The sequence below is a fragment of the Oncorhynchus kisutch genome, linkage group LG27 (genome assembly GCF_002021735.2).
Source record: "Oncorhynchus kisutch isolate 150728-3 linkage group LG27, Okis_V2, whole genome shotgun sequence".
In the NCBI taxonomy this organism is placed as follows: Eukaryota; Metazoa; Chordata; class Actinopteri; order Salmoniformes; family Salmonidae; genus Oncorhynchus; species Oncorhynchus kisutch.
The window spans coordinates 3,169,167-3,186,980 of NC_034200.2; the positions used below are offsets into that span (position 1 = coordinate 3,169,167).

At 43.3% G+C, this 17,814-nt stretch overlaps 18 non-coding genes across 18 annotated transcripts; all 18 read left to right on the plus strand.

The window, feature by feature from the left end:
- Window positions 1–379: 379 nt before the first annotated feature.
- trnas-uga (transfer RNA serine (anticodon UGA)) lies at window positions 380–461 on the plus strand. The gene has a single exon. It is a non-coding gene; the product is annotated as a tRNA-Ser (tRNA).
- A 2,833-nt stretch (window positions 462–3,294) lies between these two features.
- On the plus strand, window positions 3,295–3,376 carry trnas-uga (transfer RNA serine (anticodon UGA)). The gene has a single exon. It is a non-coding gene; the product is annotated as a tRNA-Ser (tRNA).
- A 150-nt stretch (window positions 3,377–3,526) lies between these two features.
- trnas-cga (transfer RNA serine (anticodon CGA)) lies at window positions 3,527–3,608 on the plus strand. Its single transcript has one exon. It is a non-coding gene; the product is annotated as a tRNA-Ser (tRNA).
- A 1,581-nt stretch (window positions 3,609–5,189) lies between these two features.
- Window positions 5,190–5,271, plus strand: trnas-uga (transfer RNA serine (anticodon UGA)). The gene has a single exon. It is a non-coding gene; the product is annotated as a tRNA-Ser (tRNA).
- A 211-nt stretch (window positions 5,272–5,482) lies between these two features.
- trnas-cga (transfer RNA serine (anticodon CGA)) lies at window positions 5,483–5,564 on the plus strand. Its single transcript has one exon. It is a non-coding gene; the product is annotated as a tRNA-Ser (tRNA).
- Window positions 5,565–7,163: 1,599 nt separating this feature from the next.
- trnas-cga (transfer RNA serine (anticodon CGA)) lies at window positions 7,164–7,245 on the plus strand. Its single transcript has one exon. It is a non-coding gene; the product is annotated as a tRNA-Ser (tRNA).
- Window positions 7,246–7,457: 212 nt separating this feature from the next.
- trnas-cga (transfer RNA serine (anticodon CGA)) lies at window positions 7,458–7,539 on the plus strand. The gene has a single exon. It is a non-coding gene; the product is annotated as a tRNA-Ser (tRNA).
- Window positions 7,540–9,139: 1,600 nt separating this feature from the next.
- trnas-cga (transfer RNA serine (anticodon CGA)) lies at window positions 9,140–9,221 on the plus strand. The gene has a single exon. It is a non-coding gene; the product is annotated as a tRNA-Ser (tRNA).
- A 211-nt stretch (window positions 9,222–9,432) lies between these two features.
- trnas-cga (transfer RNA serine (anticodon CGA)) lies at window positions 9,433–9,514 on the plus strand. The gene has a single exon. It is a non-coding gene; the product is annotated as a tRNA-Ser (tRNA).
- Window positions 9,515–11,114: 1,600 nt separating this feature from the next.
- On the plus strand, window positions 11,115–11,196 carry trnas-cga (transfer RNA serine (anticodon CGA)). The gene has a single exon. It is a non-coding gene; the product is annotated as a tRNA-Ser (tRNA).
- Window positions 11,197–11,407: 211 nt separating this feature from the next.
- On the plus strand, window positions 11,408–11,489 carry trnas-cga (transfer RNA serine (anticodon CGA)). The gene has a single exon. It is a non-coding gene; the product is annotated as a tRNA-Ser (tRNA).
- A 211-nt stretch (window positions 11,490–11,700) lies between these two features.
- On the plus strand, window positions 11,701–11,782 carry trnas-uga (transfer RNA serine (anticodon UGA)). Its single transcript has one exon. It is a non-coding gene; the product is annotated as a tRNA-Ser (tRNA).
- A 1,600-nt stretch (window positions 11,783–13,382) lies between these two features.
- trnas-cga (transfer RNA serine (anticodon CGA)) lies at window positions 13,383–13,464 on the plus strand. Its single transcript has one exon. It is a non-coding gene; the product is annotated as a tRNA-Ser (tRNA).
- A 211-nt stretch (window positions 13,465–13,675) lies between these two features.
- Window positions 13,676–13,757, plus strand: trnas-cga (transfer RNA serine (anticodon CGA)). Its single transcript has one exon. It is a non-coding gene; the product is annotated as a tRNA-Ser (tRNA).
- A 1,600-nt stretch (window positions 13,758–15,357) lies between these two features.
- On the plus strand, window positions 15,358–15,439 carry trnas-cga (transfer RNA serine (anticodon CGA)). Its single transcript has one exon. It is a non-coding gene; the product is annotated as a tRNA-Ser (tRNA).
- A 211-nt stretch (window positions 15,440–15,650) lies between these two features.
- On the plus strand, window positions 15,651–15,732 carry trnas-cga (transfer RNA serine (anticodon CGA)). The gene has a single exon. It is a non-coding gene; the product is annotated as a tRNA-Ser (tRNA).
- Window positions 15,733–17,333: 1,601 nt separating this feature from the next.
- On the plus strand, window positions 17,334–17,415 carry trnas-cga (transfer RNA serine (anticodon CGA)). Its single transcript has one exon. It is a non-coding gene; the product is annotated as a tRNA-Ser (tRNA).
- A 211-nt stretch (window positions 17,416–17,626) lies between these two features.
- Window positions 17,627–17,708, plus strand: trnas-cga (transfer RNA serine (anticodon CGA)). The gene has a single exon. It is a non-coding gene; the product is annotated as a tRNA-Ser (tRNA).
- The last annotated feature ends 106 nt before the right edge of the window (window positions 17,709–17,814 follow it).

Below are 17,814 nucleotides of genomic sequence, written 5' to 3' on the forward strand. Positions count from 1 at the left end.
TATGTTTTCGAATAACATCCCCAATAGGTAAAATATATAGTGAAAACAATAGTGGTCCTAAAACGGAACCTTGAGGAACACCGAAATTTACAGTTGATTTGTCAGAGGACAAACCATTCACAGAGACAAACTGATATCTTTCCGACAGATAAGATCTAAACCAGGCCAGAACATGTCCGTGTAGACCAATTTGGGTTTCCAATCTCTCCAAAAGAATGTGGTGATCGATGGTATCAAAAGCAGCACTCAAGTGCTCAGAATACGTATTCCTTGAAAAACATTTCAATTAGGCTCTTCTGAAGATAGTCTAGTCTTTACAGAAGTCAAATTAACAGAATGAAATAAACGACTGGTTAAGGCCTGGTAGTTAAGATAGCAAGCTGCGATGGCCGAGTGGTTAAGCCGTTGGACTTGAAATCCGATGGGGCCTTCCTGCGCAGGTTCGAACACTGCTCACAGCGCTAGACCAAACCAGTGTTTATTTTTAACATATCCTTGGTGACTTGATATGGATAATGTGCTTAATGCATGGACTTGTCCTTTGATTCAAGTGCTCAGAATATACACTGCTCAAAAAAAATTAGGGCAACACTAAAATAACACATCCTAGATCTGAATGAATGAAATATTCTTATTAAATCCTTTTTTCTTTACATAGTTGAATGTGCTGACAACAAAATCACACAAAAATGATCAATGGAAATCAAATTCATCAACCCATGGAGGTCTGGATTTGGAGTCACACTCAAGATTAAAGTGGAAAACCACACTATTGGCTGATCCAACTTTGATGTAATGTCCTTAAAACAAGTCAAAATGAGGCTCAGTAGTGTGTGTGGCCTCCACGTGCCTGTGTGACCTCCCTACAACGCCTGGGCATGCTCCTGATGAGGTGGCGGATGGTCTCCTGAGGGATCTACTCCCAGACCTGGACTAAAGCATCCTCCAACTCCTGGACAGTCTGTGGTGCAACGTGGTGTTGGTGTATGGAGCGAGACAGGATGTCCCAGATGTTCTCAACTGGATTCAGGTCTGGGGAACGGGCGGGCCAGTCCATAGCATCAATGCCTTCCTCTTGCAGGAACTGCTGACACACTCCAGCCACATGAGGTCTAGCATTGTCTTGCATTAGGAGGAACCCAGGGCCAACCGCACCAGCATATGGTTGCACAAAGGGTCTGAGGATCTCATCTCAGTACCTAATGGCAGTCAGGCTACCTCTAGCGAGCACATGGAGGGCTGTGCAGCCCCCCAAAGAAATGCCACCCCACACCATGACTGACCCACCACCAAACCGGTCATGCTGGAGGATGTTGCAGGCAGCAGAACGTTCTCCACGGCGTCTCCAGACTCTGTCACGTCTGTCACATGTGCTCAGTGTGTACCTGCTTTCATCTGTGAAGAGCACAGGGCGCCAGTGTCGAATTTGCCAATCTTGGCGTTCTCTGGCAAATGCCAAACGTCCTGCACGGTGTTGGGCTGTAAGCACAACCCCCACCTGTGGACGTCGGGCCCTCATACCACCCTCATGGAGTCTGTTTCTGACCGTTTGAGCAGACACATGCACATTTGTGGCCTGCTGGAGGTCATTTTTCAGGGCTCTGGCAGTGCTCCTCCTGCTCCTCCTTGCACAAAGGCGGAGGTAGCGGTCCTGCTGCTGGGTTGCTGCCCTCCTGCGGCCTCCTCCACGTCTCCTGATGTACTGGCCTGTCTCCTGATAGCGCCTCCATGCTCTCGAACCCTGCGCAGGTTCGAACCCTGCTCACACCGACAATCCATTCTTTATTTATAACATATCATTGGGGACTTGATATGGATAATGTGTGGACATGTCCTTTTATTCAAGTACCCAGAATTGATCTTCCATGACAAACATTTAAAGTAGGCTCTTCAATAGCGATAATATGGTCATTTTAGAGGTAAAATGGACAGAACGAGATAGCGGACTGGTTAAGGCATCGTAGGTAACAGGAGAAGCTGTGATGTCCGAGAGGTTAAGCCAGTCTTTATTTGCAACATGTCATTAGGGACTTGATATGGATAATGTCCCCTGTCTAGGGTAGGGGGCAGCATTTGGAATTTTGGATGAAAAGCATGCCCAAATGTAACGTCCTGCTACTCGGGCCCAGAAGATAGGATATGCATGTAACTGTTAGATTCGGATAGAAAACACTCTAAACTTTCCAAAGCTGTTAAAATAGAATCTGTGAGTATAACAGAACTGATTTACCAGGCGAAAACCTGAGAAAAATCCATTCAGAAAGTCGTTTTTTTGGTTGGTTTTGTAGTTTTCTATTCAATGCCATTACAGTATCCATTGACATAGGACTCCATTTGCAGTTCCTATGCCTTCCACTAGATATCAACAGTCTTTAGAAATAGTTTCAGGCTTGTATTCTTATAAATGAGGGAGTAAGAGCAGTCTGAACGAGTGGACCCAAACGTGATGCAGAGTTTTTTCAGGCGCATGTGCATTTCTTGTTTACCTTTTATATTGATGACGTTATTGTCCGGTTGAAATATTATAGATCTTTTAGGCTAAAAAACAACCTTAGGATTGAATATAAACATTGTTTTACATGTTTCTATGAACTTTACGGATACAATTAGGATTTTTGTCTGATTGTTTTGACTGGCAGTGCTCCTCCTGCTCCTCCTTGCACAAAGGCAGAGGTAGCGGTCCTGCTGCTGGGTTGTTGCCCTCCTACGGCCTCCTCCACGTCTCCTGATGTACTGGCCTGTCTCCTGATAGCGCCTCCATGCTCTGGACACTACGCTGACAAACATAGCAAACCATCTTGACACAGCTCATATTGATGTGCCATCCTGGATGAGCTGCACTATCGGAGCCACTTGTGTGGGTTGTAGACTCCGTCTCATGCTACCACTAGAGTGAAAGCACCGCCAGCATTCAAAAGTGACCAAAACATCAGCCAGGAAGCATAGGAACTGAGAAGGGGTCTGTGGTCACCACCTGCAGAACCACTCCTTTATTGGGGGTGTCTTGCTAATTGCCTATAATTTCCACCTGTTGTCTATTCCATTTGCACAACAGCATGTGAAATTGATTGTCAATCAGTGTTGCTTCCTAAGTGGACAGTTTGATTTCACAGAAGTGTGATTGACTTGGAGTTACATTGTGTTGTTTAAGTGTTCCCTTTATTTTTTTGAGCAGTGTATATTCCTTGAGAAACATTTCAGATAGGCTCTTCAGAAGACTGTCTCGTCTTTACAGAAGTAAAACTGACAGAATGAGATAATTAACTGGTTAAGGCCTGTTAGTTAAATTAGCAAGCTCCGATGGCTGAGTGGTTAAGGCATTGGACTTGAAATCCAATGTCGTCTTCCTGCGCAGGTTCGAAACCTGCTCACACCGACAATCCATTCTTTATTTGTAACATATCATTGGGGACTTGATATGGATAATGTGTGGACATGTCCTTTGATTCAAGTGCCCAGAATTGATCTTCCATGACAAACATTTAAAGTAGGCGGACTGGTTAAGGCATCGTAGGTAACAGGAGAAGCTGTGATGGCCGAGAGGTTAAGGCGTTGGATTCGAAATCCAATGGGGTTTCCCCGCGCAGGTTCGAACCCTGCTCACAGCATTTTGACAAACCAGTCTTTATTTGCAACATGTCATTGGGGACTTGATATGGATAATGTCCCCTGTCTAGGGTAGGGAGCAGCATTTAGAATTTTGGATGAAAAGAATGCCCAAATGTAACGTCCTGCTACTCGGGCCCAGAAGATAGGATATGCATGTAACTGGTAGATTCGGATAGAAAACACTCTAAACTTTACAAGGCTGTTAAAATAGAATCTGTGAGTATAACAGAACTGATTTACCAGGCGAAAACCTGAGAAAATCCATTCAGAAAGTAGTTTTTTTTGTTGGTTTTGTAGTTTTCTATTCAATGCCATTACAGTATCCATTGACATAGGACTCCATTTGCAGTTCCTATGCCTTCCACTAGATATCAACAGTCTTTAGAAATAGTTTCAGGCTTGTATGCTTATAAATGAGGGAGTAAGAGCAGTCTGAATGTGTGGACCCAAACGTGATGCAGAGTTTTTTCAGGCGCATGTGCATTTCTTGTTTACCTTTTATATTGATGACGTTATTGTCCGGTTGAAATATTAAAGATCTTTTAGGCTAAAAAACAACCTTAGGATTGAATATAAACATTGTTTTACATGTTTCTATGAACTTTACGGATACAATTAGGATTTTTGTCTGATTGTTTTGACTGGCAGTGCTCCTCCTGCTCCTCCTTGCACAAAGGCGGAGGTAGCGGTCCTGCTGCTGGGTTGTTGCCCTCCTACGGCCTCCTCCACGTCTCCTGATGTACTGGCCTGTCTCCTGATAGCGCCTCCATGCTCTGGACACTACGCTGACAAACACAGCAAAACTGATGTGCCATCCTGGATGAGCTGCACTACCTGAGCCACTTGTGTGGGTTGTAGACTCCGTCTCATGCTACCGCTAGAGTGAAAGCACCGCCAGCATTCAAAAGTGACCAAAACATCAGCCAGGAAGCATAGGAACTGAGAAGGGGTCTGTGGTCACCACCTGCAGAACCACTCCTTTATTGGGGGTGTCTTGCTAATTGCCTATAATTTCCACCTGTTGTCTATTCCATTTGCACAACAGCATGTGAAATTGCTTGTCAATCAGTGTTGCTTCCTAAGTGGACAGTTTGATCTCACAGAAGTATGATTGACTTGGAGTTACATTGTGTTGTTTAAGTGTTCCCTTAATTTTTTTGAGCAGTGTATATTCCTTGAGAAACATTTCAGATAGGCTCTTCAGAAGACTGTCTCGTCTTTACAGAAGTAAAACTGACAGAATGAGATAATTAACTGGTTAAGGCCTGTTATTTAAACTAGCACGCTCCGATGGCTGAGTGGTTAAGGCATTGGACTTGAAATCCAATGGTGTCTCCCTGCCTCGGTTCGAACCCTGCTCAACACCGCACACCGACAATTCAGTCTCTATTTGTAACATATCATTGGGGACTTGATATGGATAATGTGTGGACATGTCCTTTGATTCAAGTACCCAGAATTGATCTTCCATGACAAACATTTAAAGTAGGCTCTTCAATAGCGATAATATGGTCATTTTAGAACTAAAACGGACCGAACGAGATAGCGGACTGGTTAAGGCATCTTAGGTAACATGAGGAGCTGTGATGGCCGAGAGGTTAAGGCGTTGGATTTGAAATCCAATGGGGTTTCCCCGCGCAGGTTCGAACCCTGCTCACTGTACACCGACAATCCATTCTTTATTTGTAACATATCATTGGGGACTTGATATGGATAATGTGTGGACATGTCCTTTGATTCAAGTACCCAGAATTGATCTTCCATGACAAACATTTAAAGTAGGCTCTTCAATAGCGATAATATGGTCATTTTAGAGCTAAAATGGACAGAACGAGATAGCGTACTGGTTAAGGAATCGTAGGCAATAGGAGAAGCTGTGATGGCCGAGAGGTTAAGGCGTTGGATTCGAAATCCAATGGGGTTTCCCCGCGCAGGTTCGAACCCTGCTCACAGCGCTTTGACAAACCAGTCTTTATTTTCAACATGTCATTGGGGACTTGATATGGATAATGTCCCCTGTCTAGGGTAGGGGGCAGCATTTGGTATTTTGGATGAAAAGCATGCCCAAATGTAACGTCCTGCTCCTCGGGTCCAGAAGATAGGATATGCATGTAACTGGTAGATTCGGGTAGAAAACACTCTAAACTTTCCAAAGCTGTTAAAATAGAATCTGTGAGTATAACAGAACTGATTTACCAGGCGAAAACCTGAGAAAATCCATTCAGAAAGTCGTTTTTTTTGTTGGTTTTGTAGTTTTCTATTCAATGCCATTACAGTATCCATTGACATAGGACTCCATTTGCAGTTCCTATGCCTTCCACTAGATATCAACAGTCTTTAGAAATAGTTTCAGGCTTGTATTCTTATAAATGAGGGAGTAAGAGCAGTCTGAACGAGTGGACCCAATCGTGATGCAAAGTTTTTTCAGGCGCATGTGCATTTCTTGTTTACCTTTTATATTGATGACGTTATTGTCCGGTTGAAATATTATAGATCTTTTAGGCTAAAAAACAACCTTAGGATTGAATATAAACATTGTTTTACATGTTTCTATGAACTTTACGGATACAATTAGGATTTTTGTCTGATTGTTTTGACTGGCAGTGCTCCTCCTGCTCCTCCTTGCACAAAGGCGGAGGTAGCGGTCCTGCTGCTGGGTTGTTGCCCTCCTACGGCCTCCTCCACGTCTCCTGATGTACTGGCCTGTCTCCTGATAGCGGCTCCATGCTCTGGACACTACGCTGACAAACACAGCAAACCTTCTTGACACAGCTCGTATTGATGTGCCATCCTGGATGAGCTGCACTACCTGAGCCACTTGTGTGGGTTGTAGACTCCGTCTCATGCTACCACTAGAGTGAAAGCACCGCCAGCATTCAAAAGTGACCAAAACATCAGCCAGGAAGCATAGGAACTGAGAAGGGGTCTGTGGTCACCACCTGCAGAACCACTCCTTTATTGGGGGTGTCTTGGTAATTGCCTATAATTTCCACCTGTTGTCTATTCCATTTGCACAACAGCATGTGAAATTGATTGTCAGTCAGTGTTGCTTCCTAAGTGGACAGTTTGATCTCACAGAAGTGTGATTGACTTGGAGTTACATTGTGTTGTTTAAGTGTTCCCTTATTTTTTGGAGCAGTGTATATTCCTTGAGAAACATTTCAGATAGGCTCTTCAGAAGACTGTCTCGTCTTTACAGAAGTAAAACTGACAGAATGAGATAATTAACTGGTTAAGGCCTGTTAGTTAAACTAGCACGCTCCGATGGCTGAGTGGTTAAGGCATTGGACTTGAAATCCAATGGTGTCTCCCTGCCTCGGTTCGAATCCTGCTCAACACCGCACACCGACAATTCAGTCTTTATTTGTAACATATCATTGGGGACTTGATATGGATAATGTGTGGACATGTCCTTTGATTCAAGTACCCAGAATTGATCTTCCATGACAAACATTTAAAGTAGGCTCTTCAATAGCGATAATATGGTCATTTTAGAGCTATAATGGACAGAACGAGATAGCGTACTGGTTAAGGAATCGTAGGCAATAGGAGAAGCTGTGATGGCCGAGAGGTTAAGGCGTTGGATTCGAAATCCAATGGGGTTTCCCCGCGCAGGTTCGAACCCTGCTCACCGCACAACTGACAATCCATTCTTTATTTGTAACATATCATTGGGGACTTGATATGGATAATGTGTGGACATGTCCTTTGATTCAAGTACCCAGAATTGATCTTCCATGACAAACATTTAAAGTAGGCTCTTCAATAGCGATAATATGGTCGTTTTAGAGGTATAATGGACAGAACGAGATAGCGGACTGGTTAAGGCATCGTAGGTAACAGGAGAAGCTGTGATGGCCGAGAGGTTAAGGCGTTGGATTCGAAATCCAATGGGGTTTCCCCGCGCAGGTTCGAACCCTGCTCACAGCGCTTTGACAAACCACTCTTTTTTTGCAACATGTCATTGGGGACTTGATATGGATAATGTCCCCTGTCTAGGGTAGGGGGCAGCATTTAGAATTTTTGATGAAAAGCATGCCCAAATGTAACGTCCTGCAACTCGGGCCCAGAAGATAGGATATGCATGTAACTGGTAGATTCGGATAGAAAACACTCTAAACTTTCCAAAGCTGTTAAAATAGAATCTGTAAGTATAACAGAACGGATTTACCAGGCGAAAACCTGAGAAAATCCATTCAGAAAGTAGTTTTTTTTGTTGGTTTTGTAGTTTTCTATTCAATGCCATTACAGTATCCATTGACATAGGACTCCATTTGCAGTTTCTATGCCTTCCACTAGATATCAACAGTCTTTAGAAATAGTTTCAGGCTTGTATTCTTATAAATGAGGGAGTAAGAGCAGTCTGAATGTGTGGACCCAAACGTGATGCAGAGTTTTTTCAGGCGCATGTGCATTTCTTGTTTACCTTTTATATTGATGACGTTATTGTCCGGTTGAAATGTTATAGATCTTTTAGGCTAAAAAACAACCTTAGGATTGAATATAAACATTGTTTTACATGTTTCTATGAACTTTACGGATACAATTAGGATTTTTGTCTGATTGTTTTGACTGGCAGTGCTCCTCCTGCTCCTCCTTGCACAAAGGTGGAGGTAGCGGTCCTGCTGCTGGGTTGTTGCCCTCCTACGGCCTCTTCCACGTCTCCTGATGTACTGGCCTGTCTCCTGATAGCGCCTCCATGCTCTGGACACTACGCTGACAAACACAGCAAACCTTCTTGACACAGCTCGTATTGATGTGCCATCCTGGATGAGCTGCACTACCTGAGCCACTTGTGTGGGTTGTAGACTCCGTCTCATGCTACCACTAGAGTGAAAGCACCGCCAGCATTCAAAAGTGACCAAAACATCAGCCAGGAAGCATAGGAACTGAGAAGGGGTCTGTGGTCACCACCTGCAGAACCACTCCTTTATTGGGGGTGTCTTGCTAATTGCCTATAATTTCCACCTGTTGTCTATTCCATTTGCACAACAGCATGTGAAATTGATTGTCAATCAGTGTTGCTTCCTAAGTGGACAGTTTGATCTCACAGAAGTGTGATTGACTTGGAGTTACATTGTGTTGTTTAAGTGTTCCCTTAATTTTTTTGAGCAGTGTATATTCCTTGAGAAACATTTCAGATAGGCTCTTCAGAAGACTGTCTCGTCTTTACAGAAGTAAAACTGACAGAATGAGATAATTAACTGGTTAAGGCCTGTTAGTTAAACTAGCACGCTCCGATGGCTGAGTGGTTAAGGCATTGGACTTGAAATCCAATGGTGTCTCCCTGCCTCGGTTCGAACCCTGCTCAACACCGCACACTGACAATTCAGTCTCTATTTGTAACATATCATTGGGGACTTGATATGGATAATGTGTGGACATGTCCTTTGATTCAAGTACCCAGAATTGATCTTCCATGACAAACATTTAAAGTAGGCTCTTCAATAGCGATAATATGGTCGTTTTAGAGGTATAATGGACAGAACGAGATAGCGGACTGGTTAAGGCATCTTAGGTAACAGGAGGAGCTGTGATGGCCGAGAGGTTAAGGCGTTGGATTCGAAATCCAATGGGGTTTCCCCGCGCAGGTTCGAACCCTGCTCACCGCACAACGACAATCCATTCTTTATTTGTAACATATCATTGGGGACTTGATATGGATAATGTGTGGACATGTCCTTTGATTCAAGTACCCAGAATTGATCTTCCATGACAAACATTTAAAGTAGGCTCTTCAATAGCGATAATATGGTCGTTTTAGAGGTATAATGGACAGAACGAGATAGCGGACTGGTTAAGGCATCGTAGGTAACAGGAGAAGCTGTGATGGCCGAGAGGTTAAGGCGTTGGATTCGAAATCCAATGGGGTTTCCCCGCGCAGGTTCGAACCCTGCTCACAGCGCTTTGACAAACCACTCTTTTTTTGCAACATGTCATTGGGGACTTGATATGGATAATGTCCCCTGTCTAGGGTAGGGGGCAGCATTTAGAATTTTTGATGAAAAGCATGCCCAAATGTAACGTCCTGCAACTCGGGCCCAGAAGATAGGATATGCATGTAACTGGTAGATTCGGATAGAAAACACTCTAAACTTTCCAAAGCTGTTAAAATAGAATCTGTAAGTATAACAGAACGGATTTACCAGGCGAAAACCTGAGAAAATCCATTCAGAAAGTAGTTTTTTTTGTTGGTTTTGTAGTTTTCTATTCAATGCCATTACAGTATCCATTGACATAGGACTCCATTTGCAGTTTCTATGCCTTCCACTAGATATCAACAGTCTTTAGAAATAGTTTCAGGCTTGTATTCTTATAAATGAGGGAGTAAGAGCAGTCTGAACGAGTGGACCCAATCGTGATGCAAAGTTTTTTCAGGCGCATGTGCATTTCTTGTTTACCTTTTATATTGATGACGTTATTGTCCGGTTGAAATATTATAGATCTTTTAGGCTAAAAAACAACCTTAGGATTGAATATAAACATTGTTTTACATGTTTCTATGAACTTTACGGATACAATTAGGATTTTTGTCTGATTGTTTTGACTGGCAGTGCTCCTCCTGCTCCTCCTTGCACAAAGGCGGAGGTAGCGGTCCTGCTGCTGGGTTGTTGCCCTCCTACGGCCTCCTCCACGTCTCCTGATGTACTGGCCTGTCTCCTGATAGCGCCTCCATGCTCTGGACACTACGCTGACAAACACAGCAAACCTTCTTGACACAGCTCATATTGATGTGCCATCCTGAATGAGCTGCACTACCTGAGCCACTTGTGTGGGTTGTAGACTCCGTCTCATGCTACCACTAGAGTGAAAGCACCGCCAGCATTCAAAAGTGACCAAAACATCAGCCAGGAAGCATAGGAACTGAGAAGGGGTCTGTGGTCACCACCTGCAGAACCACTCCTTTATTGGGGGTGTCTTGGTAATTGCCTATAATTTCCACCTGTTGTCTATTCCATTTGCACAACAGCATGTGAAATTGATTGTCAGTCAGTGTTGCTTCCTAAGTGGACAGTTTGATCTCACAGAAGTGTGATTGACTTGGAGTTACATTGTGTTGTTTAAGTGTTCCCTTTATTTTTTGGAGCAGTGTATATTCCTTGAGAAACATTTCAGATAGGCTCTTCAGAAGACTGTCTCGTCTTTACAGAAGTAAAACTGACAGAATGAGATAATTAACTGGTTAAGGCCTGTTAGTTAAACTAGCACGCTCCGATGGCTGAGTGGTTAAGGCATTGGACTTGAAATCCAATGGTGTCTCCCTGCCTCGGTTCGAATCCTGCTCAACACCGCACACCGACAATTCAGTCTTTATTTGTAACATATCATTGGGGACTTGATATGGATAATGTGTGGACATGTCCTTTGATTCAAGTACCCAGAATTGATCTTCCATGACAAACATTTAAAGTAGGCTCTTCAATAGCGATAATATGGTCATTTTAGAGCTAAAATGGACAGAACGAGATAGCGTACTGGTTAAGGAATCGTAGGCAATAGGAGAAGCTGTGATGGCCGAGAGGTTAAGGCGTTGGATTCGAAATCCAATGGGGTTTCCCCGCGCAGGTTCGAACCCTGCTCACAGCGCTTTGACAAACCAGTCTTTATTTGTAACATATCATTGGGGACTTGATATGGATAATGTGTGGACATGTCCTTTGATTCAAGTACCCAGAATTGATCTTCCATGACAAATATTTAAAGTAGGCTCTTCAATAGCGATAATATGGTCGTTTTAGAGGTATAATGGACAGAACGAGATAGCGGACTGGTTAAGGCATCGTAGGTAACAGCAGAAGCTGTGATGGCCGAGAGGTTAAGGCGTTGGATTCGAAATCCAATGGGGTTTCCCCGCGCAGGTTCGAACCCTGCTCACAGCGCTTTGACAAACCAGTCTTTATTTGTAACATATCATTGGGGACTTGATATGGATAATGTGTGGACATGTCCTTTGATTCAAGTACCCAGAATTGATCTTCCATGACAAACATTTAAAGTAGGCTCTTCAATAGCGATAATATGGTCGTTTTAGAGGTATAATGGACAGAACGAGATAGCGGACTGGTTAAGGCATCGTAGGTAACAGGAGAAGCTGTGATGGCCGAGAGGTTAGGGCGTTGGATTTGAAATCCAATGGGGTTTCCCCGCGCAGGTTCGAACCCTGCTCACAGCGCTTTGACAAACCACTCTTTTTTTGCAACATGTCATTGGGGACTTGATATGGATAATGTCCCCTGTCTAGGGTAGGGGGCAGCATTTAGAATTTTTGATGAAAAGCATGCCCAAATGTAACGTCCTGCAACTCGGGCCCAGAAGATAGGATATGCATGTAACTGGTAGATTCGGATAGAAAACACTCTAAACTTTCCAAAGCTGTTAAAATAGAATCTGTAAGTATAACAGAACGGATTTACCAGGCGAAAACCTGAGAAAATCCATTCAGAAAGTAGTTTTTTTTGTTGGTTTTGTAGTTTTCTATTCAATGCCATTACAGTATCCATTGACATAGGACTCCATTTGCAGTTTCTATGCCTTCCACTAGATATCAACAGTCTTTAGAAATAGTTTCAGGCTTGTATTCTTATAAATGAGGGAGTAAGAGCAGTCTGAATGTGTGGACCCAAACGTGATGCAGAGTTTTTTCAGGCGCATGTGCATTTCTTGTTTACCTTTTATATTGATGACGTTATTGTCCGGTTGAAATGTTATAGATCTTTTAGGCTAAAAAACAACCTTAGGATTGAATATAAACATTGTTTTACATGTTTCTATGAACTTTACGGATACAATTAGGATTTTTGTCTGATTGTTTTGACTGGCAGTGCTCCTCCTGCTCCTCCTTGCACAAAGGTGGAGGTAGCGGTCCTGCTGCTGGGTTGTTGCCCTCCTACGGCCTCTTCCACGTCTCCTGATGTACTGGCCTGTCTCCTGATAGCGCCTCCATGCTCTGGACACTACGCTGACAAACACAGCAAACCTTCTTGACACAGCTCGTATTGATGTGCCATCCTGGATGAGCTGCACTACCTGAGACACTTGTGTGGGTTGTAGACTCCGTCTCATGCTACCACTAGAGTGAAAGCACCGCCAGCATTCAAAAGTGACCAAAACATCAGCCAGGAAGCATAGGAACTGAGAAGGGGTCTGTGGTCACCACCTGCAGAACCACTCCTTTATTGGGGGTGTCTTGCTAATTGCCTATAATTTCCACCTGTTGTCTATTCCATTTGCACAACAGCATGTGAAATTGATTGTCAATCAGTGTTGCTTCCTAAGTGGACAGTTTGATCTCACAGAAGTGTGATTGACTTGGAGTTACATTGTGTTGTTTAAGTGTTCCCTTAATTTTTTTGAGCAGTGTATATTCCTTGAGAAACATTTCAGATAGGCTCTTCAGAAGACTGTCTCGTCTTTACAGAAGTAAAACTGACAGAATGAGATAATTAACTGGTTAAGGCCTGTTAGTTAAACTAGCACTCTCCGATGGCTGAGTGGTTAAGGCATTGGACTTGAAATCCAATGGTGTCTCCCTGCCTCGGTTCAAACCCTGCTCAACACCGCACACTGACAATTCAGTCTCTATTTGTAACATATCATTGGGGACTTGATATGGATAATGTGTGGACATGTCCTTTGATTCAAGTACCCAGAATTGATCTTCCATGACAAACATTTAAAGTAGGCTCTTCAATAGTGATAATATGGTCGTTTTAGAGGTATAATGGACAGAACGAGATAGCGGACTGGTTAAGGCATCTTAGGTAACAGGAGGAGCTGTGATGGCCGAGAGGTTAAGGCGTTGGATTCGAAATCCAATGTGGTTTCCCCGCGCAGGTTCGAACCCTGCTCACCGCACAACGACAATCCATTCTTTATTTGTAACATATCATTGGGGACTTGATATGGATAATGTGTGGACATGTCCTTTGATTCAAGTACCCAGAATTGATCTTCCATGACAAACATTTAAAGTAGGCTCTTCAATAGCGATAATATGGTCGTTTTAGAGGTATAATGGACAGAACGAGATAGCGGACTGGTTAAGGCATCGTAGGTAACAGGAGAAGCTGTGATGGCCGAGAGGTTAAGGCGTTGGATTCGAAATCCAATGGGGTTTCCCCGCGCAGGTTCGAACCCTGCTCACAGCGCTTTGACAAACCACTCTTTTTTTGCAACATGTCATTGGGGACTTGATATGGATAATGTCCCCTGTCTAGGGTAGGGGGCAGCATTTAGAATTTTTGATGAAAAGCATGCCCAAATGTAACGTCCTGCAACTCGGGCCCAGAAGATAGGATATGCATGTAACTGGTAGATTCGGATAGAAAACACTCTACACTTTCCAAAGCTGTTAAAATAGAATCTGTAAGTATAACAGAACGGATTTACCAGGCGAAAACCTGAGAAAATCCATTCAGAAAGTAGTTTTTTTTGTTGGTTTTGTAGTTTTCTATTCAATGCCATTACAGTATCCATTGACATAGGACTCCATTTGCAGTTTCTATGCCTTCCACTAGATATCAACAGTCTTTAGAAATAGTTTCAGGCTTGTATTCTTATAAATGAGGGAGTAAGAGCAGTCTGAACGAGTGGACCCAAACGTGATGCAGAGTTTTTTCAGGCGCATGTGCATTTCTTGTTTACCTTTTATATTGATGACGTTATTGTCCGGTTGAAATGTTATAGATCTTTTAGGCTAAAAAACAACCTTAGGATTGAATATAAACATTGTTTTACATGTTTCTATGAACTTTACGGATACAATTAGGATTTTTGTCTGATTGTTTTGACTGGCAGTGCTCCTCCTGCTCCTCCTTGCACAAAGGTGGAGGTAGCGGTCCTGCTGCTGGGTTGTTGCCCTCCTACGGCCTCTTCCACGTCTCCTGATGTACTGGCCTGTCTCCTGATAGCGCCTCCATGCTCTGGACACTACGCTGACAAACACAGCAAACCTTCTTGACACAGCTCGTATTGATGTGCCATCCTGGATGAGCTGCACTACCTGAGCCACTTGTGTGGGTTGTAGACTCCGTCTCATGCTACCACTAGAGTGAAAGCACCGCCAGCATTCAAAAGTGACCAAAACATCAGCCAGGAAGCATAGGAACTGAGAAGGGGTCTGTGGTCACCACCTGCAGAACCACTCCTTTATTGGGGGTGTCTTGCTAATTGCCTATAATTTCCACCTGTTGTCTATTCCATTTGCACAACAGCATGTGAAATTGATTGTCAATCAGTGTTGCTTCCTAAGTGGACAGTTTGATCTCACAGAAGTGTGATTGACTTGGAGTTACATTGTGTTGTTTAAGTGTTCCCTTAATTTTTTTGAGCAGTGTATATTCCTTGAGAAACATTTCAGATAGGCTCTTCAGAAGACTGTCTCGTCTTTACAGAAGTAAAACTGACAGAATGAGATAATTAACTGGTTAAGGCCTGTTAGTTAAACTAGCACGCTCCGATGGCTGAGTGGTTAAGGCATTGGACTTGAAATCCAATGGTGTCTCCCTGCCTCGGTTCGAACCCTGCTCAACACCGCACACTGACAATTCAGTCTCTATTTGTAACATATCATTGGGGACTTGATATGGATAATGTGTGGACATGTCCTTTGATTCAAGTACCCAGAATTGATCTTCCATGACAAACATTTAAAGTAGGCTCTTCAATAGCGATAATATGGTCGTTTTAGAGGTATAATGGACAGAACGAGATAGCGGACTGGTTAAGGCATCTTAGGTAACAGGAGGAGCTGTGATGGCCGAGAGGTTAAGGCGTTGGATTCGAAATCCAATGGGGTTTCCCCGCGCAGGTTCGAACCCTGCTCACCGCACAACGACAATCCATTCTTTATTTGTAACATATCATTGGGGACTTGATATGGATAATGTGTGGACATGTCCTTTGTTTCAAGTACCCAGAATTGATCTTCCATGACAAACATTTAAAGTAGGCTCTTCAATAGCGATAATATGGTCGTTTTAGAGGTATAATGGACAGAACGAGATAGCGGACTGGTTAAGGCATCGTAGGTAACAGGAGAAGCTGTGATGGCCGAGAGGTTAAGGCGTTGGATTCGAAATCCAATGGGGTTTCCCCGCGCAGGTTCGAACCCTGCTCACAGCGCTTTGACAAACCACTCTTTTTTTGCAACATGTCATTGGGGACTTGATATGGATAATGTCCCCTGTCTAGGGTAGGGGGCAGCATTTAGAATTTTTGATGAAAAGCATGCCCAAATGTAACGTCCTGCAACTCGGGCCCAGAAGATAGGATATGCATGTAACTGGTAGATTCGGATAGAAAACACTCTAAACTTTCCAAAGCTGTTAAAATAGAATCTGTAAGTATAACAGAACGGATTTACCAGGCGAAAACCTGAGAAAATCCATTCAGAAAGTAGTTTTTTTTGTTGGTTTTGTAGTTTTCTATTCAATGCCATTACAGTATCCATTGACATAGGACTCCATTTGCAGTTTCTATGCCTTCCACTAGATATCAACAGTCTTTAGAAATAGTTTCAGGCTTGTATTCTTATAAATGAGGGAGTAAGAGCAGTCTGAACGAGTGGACCCAATCGTGATGCAAAGTTTTTTCAGGCGCATGTGCATTTCTTGTTTACCTTTTATATTGATGACGTTATTGTCCGGTTGAAATATTATAGATCTTTTAGGCTAAAAAACAACCTTAGGATTGAATATAAACATTGTTTTACATGTTTCTATGAACTTTACGGATACAATTAGGATTTTTGTCTGATTGTTTTGACTGGCAGTGCTCCTCCTGCTCCTCCTTGCACAAAGGCGGAGGTAGCGGTCCTGCTGCTGGGTTGTTGCCCTCCTACGGCCTCCTCCACGTCTCCTGATGTACTGGCCTGTCTCCTGATAGCGCCTCCATGCTCTGGACACTACGCTGACAAACACAGCAAACCTTCTTGACACAGCTCATATTGATGTGCCATCCTGAATGAGCTGCACTACCTGAGCCACTTGTGTGGGTTGTAGACTCCGTCTCATGCTACCACTAGAGTGAAAGCACCGCCAGCATTCAAAAGTGACCAAAACATCAGCCAGGAAGCATAGGAACTGAGAAGGAGTCTGTGGTCACCACCTGCAGAACCACTCCTTTATTGGGGGTGTCTTGCTAATTGCCTATAATTTCCACCTGTTGTCTATTCCATTTTCACAACTGCATGTGAAATTGATTGTCAGTCAGTGTTGCTTCCTAAGTGGACAGTTTGATCTCACAGAAGTGTGATTGACTTGGAGTTACATTGTGTTGTTTAAGTGTTCCCTTTATTTTTTTGAGCAGTTTATATTCCTTGAGAAACATTTCAGATAGCCTCTTCAGAAGACTGTCTCGTCTTTACAGAAGTAAAACTGACAGAATGAGATAATTAACTGGTTAAGGCCTGTTAGTTAAACTAGCAAGCTCCGATGGCTGAGTGGTTAAGGCATTGGACTTGAAATCCAATGGTGTCTCCCAGCGACGGTTCGAAACCCTGCTCAACACCGCACACCGACAATTCAGTCTTTATTTGTAACATATCATTCGGGACTTGATATGGATAATGTGTGGACATGTCCTTTGATTTAAGTACCCAGAATTGATCTTCCATGACAAACATTTAAAGTAGGCTCTTCAATAGCGATAATATGGTCATTTTAGAGGTAAAATGGACAGAACGAGATAGCGGACTGGTTAAGGCATCTTAGGTAACAGGAGGAGCTGTGATGGCCGAGAGGTTAAGGCGTTGGAATCGAAATCCAATGGGGTTTCCCCGCGCAGGTTCGAGCCCTGCTCACCGCACACCGACAATCCATTCTTTATTTGTAACATATCATTGGGGACTTGATATGGATAATGTGTGGACATGTCCTTTGATTCAAGTACCCAGAATTGATCTTCCATGACAAACATTTAAAGTAGGCTCTTCAATAGCGATAATATGGTCATTTTAGAGGTAAAATGGACAGAACGAGATAGCGGACTGGTTAAGGCATCGTAGGTAACAGCAGAAGCTGTGATGGCCGAGAGGTTAAGGCGTTGGATTCGAAATCCAATGGGGTTTCCCCGCGCAGGTTCGAACCCTGCTCACAGCGCTTTGACAAACCACTCTTTTTTTGCAACATGTCATTGGGGACTTGATATGGATAATGTCCCCTGTCTAGGGTAGGGGGCAGCATTTAGAATTTTTGATGAAAAGCA